The sequence below is a fragment of the Moschus berezovskii genome, chromosome 11 (genome assembly GCF_049115385.1).
Source record: "Moschus berezovskii isolate FMDL1 chromosome 11, NW_MosBer_1.0, whole genome shotgun sequence".
Taxonomy (NCBI): Eukaryota; Metazoa; Chordata; class Mammalia; order Artiodactyla; family Moschidae; genus Moschus; species Moschus berezovskii.
In genome coordinates, this window is record NC_142470.1 from 10030823 (window position 1) to 10039593 (window position 8771).

Sequence of the window (8771 nt, forward strand, 5' to 3'; positions counted from 1 at the left end):
GGGTGATTCATTGTGTGGAGCCTTTATTTTCCACCTACTAAATGGGAGTTAATAAAACATCTTGCAGTGAGAGTTGAGACAATGTCAAGTTCACACGCAATGGCAACTGCCCTCAGCCCCGACACTGAAGTCATTGTTTTGAAAGACAGCCAGGGTCAAGACGGACTGGGAGCGGGGAGGTCTCCCAAGTCTGAGCCCTGTTTCTGACATCAATCTCATGGATCTTCAGAGAGTACTTCTGCCTGTCTACCTCGACTTCCTCATGCTGCTAATGAAGCCTATTTTTATTCTCAGGGATAAGAGGATCTAATTCTTTTCCTCAAAACCCTCATTTGACCAGAAGAACATTTTTAGACTTTCCCCACCCTCCCCACTCTCCTTGCCCCCCTGAGCTGGGCTCTAAAAACTTGGGGGATCCCAAAGCCACATCCCCTTTTCTAACCTGGGGAAGTTTTTCCCTTTCCAGGCCTTCAATTTACTATCAGCAAAAGATTCCACTAGCACCGCCAAGAACTGATACTCAGAAATAAGTATGTAAATCCTTTGTAAATGTATGCTAATTACTTATTTTTAATTATAATGTAAATAAGTAATTACTGAATAATTTTAAAGTATTTACATGGGGGTGTGTGATTTAGACACTCACTTGTTATAAGATATAAAAACTATAAATTATACAGTAATTATGGCCCAATTTACATGCTAAGGCCAAACACAATTACGTAGCCAGAAAAATATAAACGATCAGGTAACTCCGCCATAGTTACTGTGTAATAACTGAGCTGTTTTCTTCCCGCGGTTGATGAAGTAGGTCTGTGTGTTCACTCCAGGCTTGAAGAGGCCAAGGTGGGGGGGTGTGTCAGGAAGTTAAAATCATTTTTAAGGGAAAACAAAAAATAAGAAAAAATTGGCACAATCAAAAGCTACTGAGTCTCACCTAGGTGTGTCGCAGGGTTCAGAGAAATGCTGAGCCGCAAAACGCGGCTCTGTGGCCCCAGCCATCCTCTCCTGCCTCGTCCTACCGCCCTCCCCACCTCCCCCCCACCCTGACACACTATTTCTCAGGCAAGCAAGAGTTCCTCAAGCTCTCATCTCCAGGCCTTCATACCCCTGTGCCCTCAGACTTAACCTTCTTCCCAAATTTTCTTCCCTGGACCAACCCCATCTCATCTTCAAGTCTCACCTACAATGCCTCTTCCTCCAGGAAGTCTTCCCTGACCACCACAAAATTTGGCGAGGGCCCCCCACCATGGGTTCCCACAGCTTCCCAACCTCCCCCATCCCAGCTCAGCACTGTTTTGAGATGGCCTGTTTGACGGGAAAATGCATCTCCCCCATCAGACTGGGAGCCCCAAGAGGTCAGAGCCCAGTCCTGCTTTATTCATTGCTGAGTCCCCAGTTAGGGGCACCTAGGCTTGAGAACATGGCATCTGGGGTCAGTGTGATCTGATCTCAAGCCTGGTACAGACACTCCAGAATCCTTCCAGGATAATCTCAGCAGCCTGGCCTGGCTTTAGGATGGGGAGCGGTAGGCTTGACAAGAGTCCTGGGTTCCACATCTTCACATTGCCCTTGACTGACACAGCCCTCTGAAGGGGGTCTCATTCTCCCCATTTTGCAGGCAAGGAATCTGAGGCTCAGGGAGAATAAGTAACTAATGGAGACCTAGAGGTGAGCTGTGAAATCAGGGCCATCAGTCCCAACCCAGAGCTCCTCTGCCTTCTCCTCTCCACCTGGCCTTACAGACCCTGACTCGGGGAAGGACGGGGCAGAATCCCAAAGACAGCTGTGCAAGGAGAGCACAGGGCAGCACTGGGGGAGGGGGCACTTCCTGCTGCCCCTGTGGCCCCTGAGGAGGGAGATCACAGCACCATTGACCTGGGAGCCCCTAAGATGGTATTTTTAAGCTCCTCTCTGAGTCCCCTGGATAAGAATCTCCTGAAGCAGCAGTCCCCAACCTTTTCAGCGCCAGGGCCCTGTTGACTAGAAGACAGGGGGCGGGGAGTTGGTTATGGGTGATTCACGCGTATTACATTTATTGTGCACTTTATTATTATTGTGCAGAATATTGGGCTTCCCTGGTGGCTCAGCTGGTAAAGAACCTGCCTGCAATGCGGGAGACCTGGGTTCGATCCCTAGCTCAGGAAGACCCCCTGGAGAAGGGAAAGGCTACCCACTCCAGTATTCTGGCCTGGAGAATTCCAGGGACTATACAGTCCATGGGGTCACAAAGAGTCGGACACGACTGAGTGACTTTCACTTTCACTTATTATTATTACATCAGCTCCACCTCAGATGATCAGGCATTAGATCCTGGAATTTGGAGACCCCTATCCTGCAGGGTTTATGAAAATGAAAATTCCTGGACCCCTGGAAAGGACAGCGGCTCTGCCAGGGTAGCCCAGGTTATTTGTTTTTAGCCCTTGCCCACTGATGCCTCTTGAATTCTGAGGCCCCTGCAGGAGGGAAGAGACCACTTGAGCTTGAAGCTCTCTCTGAACCGGTCACCCCGACTTGAAAGGGGCAAGAAGAAACCAGGCAGTGGGCTGGGCAGCACCCCAGAACTGGGCTGAGCGAGGGGGCACTTGTTGGACTGGTGGTCCCTCCCTTCAAGGCCTCCTGTGTGCCAGGTCAGGCCCCCCTGCCGCCGCCCAGCCCACCCCGAGGCCAGCAAGATGAGCAAGCAGTGGGTATTCCCCGGGTGGGATCCAGGCAGCTAGGGGCACTCGGCCCTGCTCTGTGTCAGGCCAAACCATCGTAATAGCGAACCCCATGTCCTCACCCCTGGGAGGTCCCCCGAGAGCACCAGCCAGCCCAGTCATGCTTCCATCACAAACATGCTGCCCAACCCACCATCTAAGAGCCAGGGAGATGAATGAATCCATATATGGATTCCATTTCACCTTTTTTCCTCTGCCCCAAGGCATTGCTGTTCATTAAGCACAGTCACTAGCGAGGATTTAGGGGCACCCAAGTGGGACCCTGGGAATGGAGGGCACTGCTGACCAGGCCCAGACCATCGGTTGTACAGGAGACGAGTTCATCTCAGCAATCCCCCTGATCCTTACCAGCTGGCTGGGCACCAGAGAATCATGCAGGAAGGACTATCCTCTCTAAGAATAAGGAGCGTGATAACCCTGCTACCATTTATGAGCAGTTATGACTAGAACCTTGGGAAGGATGTGCTCTCACCAATCCTCATCAGGAGGCAGGCACAGAGAGGGTCCGTGATTTTTGAAGGTCACACAGCCCCGAGAGCATGACTTAAATTCAGTCTCCCAGACTGTGGGGTCTTACTTCAAGCCACCCCTGTTTACATCTCTCACAGCTCACATGAAAAAGGACTCAGCCAGTGGCAGCCAACTCAGTCTGATGTGGCCAAAGCCAGCGCCAGCATGCAGGAGTCTTGGCTCTGGCCAAATCCGTGGAGATGGAAACTGCTATCATTCCAGCGCTGTGACCCCTCATGCAGCTACTTCACAGCCCAGGAAATTCCCTGGTCCCCTGGGTAATATTTTTTTATGGCCATTGCCGGGTGCTATTCATTTTATTACACTTTTGCCTGTTATTTTTGTTGTTGGTGCATAAGCAATGTGGTCAATTCTGTTTTACGTGCCCAGGCGTTATCAGATTCATTGCCAGCCAGCATGGCGCTGAGTGGTTACACGGTAAAGTGTTTGGCTAATAAAATGCATAAAGCAGAGATAGGAAAATCAATGCCTTTGTTACAACATTTCACCATCTTTCACGCAGTCTGTCAGGCAGGGCTGCCCGCTGAAGCTGGCGCCAGAGGCACCACATGGTGTGTCTGCCACCAGGCCACGTGCCAGCTGACCCCAGAAGCTGTGCCCTTTGCCCCTTGCCCTCCTGGAGCAGGAGCCAGTCAGGGAACCCTGGCAGATGCTCTTCTGGTGCCTGAGCTGGAGACAGAGTGTTGGAAAAAAGAGGTAATTCCAGGTTCTTGAGAAAGTCACTGTACCCCTCTGACCCTCAGTTTTTTCATCTATAAAATGGGAATAATAATAATCCCTCCCTCCAAGGGCTTTTGTGAGGCTGCAGGGAGAGAGCCCATGTCACCCACATGGCACAATGGGCTGGGTAAAGGGACACTGCTGTCCCCCTCCTCAGGTTATAGCACCCTGGCCACTCTTGGGCACCCTTCCCTCCTCAAGCCCTGAGAGGAGAACGGTCTCTCCCTGGACTGAACCCTAACGTGAGACGTGTTCCAAGACATTGGCACCATCTCTACTCAGACTTAGGAATGCAGCTGCCCTGGTCCTCTTGTGTGTGTGTGTTTGTCTGACTCTGTGACACTATGAACTGTAGCCCACCAGGCTCCTGTCCACGGGATTCTCCAGGCAAGAATACTGGAGTGGGTAGCCAGGCCCTCCTCTAGGGGAATCTTCCCAACCCAGGGATCGAACTCGCATCTCTTGAGTCTCCTGCATTAGTAGGTAGGTTCTTCACCACTAGTGCCACCTGGAAAGTCCCATTGTCCTCTTATCCTTGGCCGAACATTTATCTCAGTTCCCATGATCATTCCTGCCAGAGCACCCCAGGGTCCTTGTCAAGCAAGCCCTGGCTCAAAGGCAAGACTGGCTGATGTGAGAAGCGGAGCCCCAGTCCTAGCACAGGGCACAGAGCCATGCTGGCTAGGAAAAGGCAGGCGATGGAGAATTCCCCATCCTTTTCACCGCTCCCCACCCCATCTCTGGGCCTTGGACACATAATTTTGCCTCTCTGAGCTTGCTGCCCTCACTCCAAACCGAGAATTGTAATCATAGGCCTTCATCCCAGAGGAATGAGTGAGGTGACATAAACTTTGTCAAACCAAAGGCCTCTCCTGTGGCCCCAGAGGGCCTGGGAAACATGAAGATACACACGCAGCCCTGGGAGGAAGGGGTGTCCAGAGGGCAGGAAAAGGACATTCTAGGCGGAGGGCTCACCCTGCTTCATGATGGCAGAGAGAGAAAGAATCAGCCTGCTTCTGCTCAGCCACTAGGTGCCCTCACCTCCCAAGCCTCAGTTTCCCTCTCTGTAGAATGGGCACAGTATTCCTCACTTCCCCTAGGCTGCTAGGGGGAGGAGATGGGTTAAATGAAATACTCTGTGAATGTCTGGGAGCTTCCCAGGTGGTGCTAGGAGTAAAGAACTCTCCTGCCACTGCAGGGGATGCAAGCGATAGAGTTCTTCCCAATTCCAGGGGTTGAGAAGATCCCCTGGAGGAGGACATGGCAACCCACTCCAGTATTCTTACCTGGAAAATCCCATGGACAGAGGAACCTGGCGGGCTACAGTCCATGGGGTTGCAAAGAGTTGGACACGACTGAGCACATACACAGCACACAGCCCATGACATCTCAGAGCCAGGCCCAGCACTCAAAACACTTGAAAGGCCTTGCAGGCTGGAATAAGGGGCTGAGACATGGCCTGGGAGACGGAGGGGGCTTTGCGAGGAGCCTGGATTCTGTGGGGGCAGTGCTCCCCGGCCCAGGCCATTGCCCTCCCTCCGAGCCCCCACTGGGCTAGTGGGGGTGGCAGAGAGCCCAGCTTGGGGATAAACAGGGTGTTGCCCCTGGAGACCCCGTCACCCCAGCTGGCCCCAGTGCCCTCCTCCCGCACTGGGAGGAGGCACAAACACAGACCTAATCCCCTGAGCCTTCCAGCATCCCAGGCCTGGCGCACGGCCTGGCAAATATTGGACTTTATTAATTTAATTTAATTAAACTTTATTAACCTTTATTAAAAATAAACCCTCATTAAAATTCTCATTCCTGTCTCCAGCAAAGGCAGGGGCGGGCCTCTGCCTGCTCTCCAGGCTTTTTAAAATGTCACCCAAAGGGAGGCAGTGGTGTCCGTGGGGCCAGAGTCTGGGACAGGGACTGGAGGTGAAAGGGCCCAGAGAGGGATGCAGGGGGGGTGTGTGTGTGTCTGTCTGTCTGTCAGTGTGTGTCTCTGTGTGTGTGTGCATGAACACACATGTGTGTGCTGGGAGGTGATGGCAGCTGAAAGCCAGGCTCTGGGTGAACAACATGGAAAGTTAGCTCAGACCCTGAGCAGGACAGCCAGGAGGGAAGAAGAGTCTGAGGGCCCAGGGAGCCCTCGTGATCCAGCCCCCAAGAGGGGCAGATTTGGACTGGCTGCGGTGCCAGGCTTCATTCCACAAAGCACCCAGTTCCCAGCAGGTCTAGGAGGAGGGGAGCACTTATCTCTTTCATGTGTTGTTTTTTGTAGGAGCCATCCTTACTCCTTTCAGGAAATATGGAAAATATAGAAAAGCACCTGAGAACAGGAAATTCTCTACAAAGCCAGATGGACTCTTGTCCCTCTGAGCTGGGTGACCATATTTATCATCCAGTTGGGGACATTTTTAAAGGATAAGAGACATGTAGAATTGTGCCTTGTTACACTCATAAGCAGGTCTTGTCCTGGGAAGTGGGGACAACGTGTCACTTCTCAGAGCAACGCTGGTGAGCAGGGAGCAGCTTTCCTTCCCGTGGAAACAAACCCACTATCTATATTCACGGGAGCAGGCCCTCCATTAGGGAATGGCAGGGCCTCCACCCCTCAACACCCACCCCAGGCCTGAGTCCTGAGCCAGTTTGGAACTGGCAGTCCCAGAAAACCTTCAATGGCTGGGTCCTGCCCTGAGCTTTGTGTAAATTGCTTCATCTTCTCCCCCCAGCAGTCTGGAAGAGATGAGTAACACTGTACCCATTGTACAGAGGAGGAAACTGAGGCTGGAGAGGCAAAGGGCCTTACCCAGGGCCACCTGGTTAAGGGGCAGAGCTGGACAGCTCCCTGAGCTTACCCTAGGGGAGCAGGGGAAGGCAGGGCTGCACAGTCTGGGGGAGGGCTGATCCTGGAGGGCGGCCAGACAGGCGGACCACCTACTCCCAGTTATCTGAAGAGCTGCTGCTGAGGGAGGTACCTTGGGCAGAGCCCCAGAGGGGAAGGCAGAGGCACTGGGCCAACAGGCAGAGTTGGCCAGCTCCACTCATAACCATCACCCGGGAGGGTCTGGCCTCAAAACTACTTGCACATGTCTGCAGTGGTACCCTCTGCTCTGCCCGGGGGTCAAGCCCCCTTCTCAGTCACCCTTCTTGGTCCAGGGGAAGGCCTATAGAAAGACAAAAAACAGGGGATCTCCTCCAGATGCCTCCAAAGGATTCTTCTCAAAGTTCGCATGCTCAGTAAAAATATACTAAACATACAACATCACTAGAAACAAAGCTAGTAGAAGTGATGGAATTCCAGCTAAGCTATTTCAAATCCTAAAAGAAGATACTGTTAAAGTGCTGCACTCAATATGCCAGCAAATTTGGGAAACTCAGCAGTGGCTACAGGACTGGAAAAGGTCAGCTTTCATTCCAGTCCCAAAGAAAAGCAATGCCAAGAATGTTCAAACTATTGCACAATTACACTCATCTCATACACTAGCAAAGTAATGCTCAAAATTCTCCAAGTTAGGCTTCAACAGTACATGAACTGAGAACTTCCAAATGTTCAAGCAGGATTTAGAAAAGGCAGAGGAACCAGAGATCAAATTGCCAACATCCACTGGATCATAGAAAAAGCAAGAGAATTCCAGAAAAATATCTACTTCTGCTTCATTGACTATGCTAAAGCCTTTGACTGTGTGGATCAAAACAAACTGTGAAAAATTCTTCGAGATGGGAATACCAGATCACCTTACCTGCCTCCTGAGAAATCTGTATACAGATCAAGAAGCAACAGTTAGAACTGGACCTGGAACAATGGACTGGTTCCAAATTGGGAAAGGAGTACATCAAGGCTGTATATATTCACCCTGCTAATTTAACTTATATGCAGAGTACATCAAGGGAAATGCTGGGCTGGATGAAACACAAGCTGGAATCAAGATTGCTGGGAGAAATATCAACAACCTCAAATATGCAGATGACATCACCCTTATGGCAGAAAGTGAAGAGGAACTAAAGAGCCTCTTGATGAAAGTGAAAGAAGAGAGTGAAAAAGTTGGCTCAAAACTCAACATTCAGAAAACTAAGATCGTGGCATCCTGTCCCATCACTTCATGGCAAATAAATGGGGAAACAATGGAAGCAGTGACAGACTTCATTTTCTTGGGCTACAAAATCACTGCAGATGGTGAAATTAAAAAATGCTTGCTCCTTGGAAGGAAAGCTTTGACAAACCTAGACAGCATATTAAAAAGCAGAGACATTACTTTGCCAAAAAAGTTCCGTCTAGTCAAAGCTATGGTTTTTCCAGTAGTCATGTATGGATGTGAGAGTTGGACTATAAAGAAAGCTGAATATTGAAGAATTGATGCTTTTGAACTGTGGTGTTGGAGAAGACTCTGGAGAGTCCCTTGGGCTGCAAGGAGATCCAACGAGTCCATCCAAAAGGAGATCAGTCCTGGGTGTTCATTGGAAGGACTGACATTGAAGCTGAAGCTCCGATACTTTGACCACCTGATGCGAAGAGCTGACTCACTGGGAAAGAGCCTGATGCTGGAAAGATTGAAGGCAGGAGGAGGAGGGGACGACAGAGGGTGAGATGGTTGGATGGCATCACCGACTCAACAGACACAAATCTGAGCACGTTGCAGGAGATGGTGACGGACAGGGAAGGCTGGCGTGCTGCAGTCCGTGGGGTCACAAAGAGGCAGACGTGACCGAGCAACTGAACAACAACAAACACAGCAGGGCAGGGGGGAGGATCCTGGGCTCAGACTCTGACACGCTGCTTGGTGTGGTTTGGGGACTTTGCCCAAATTCACTCACTGC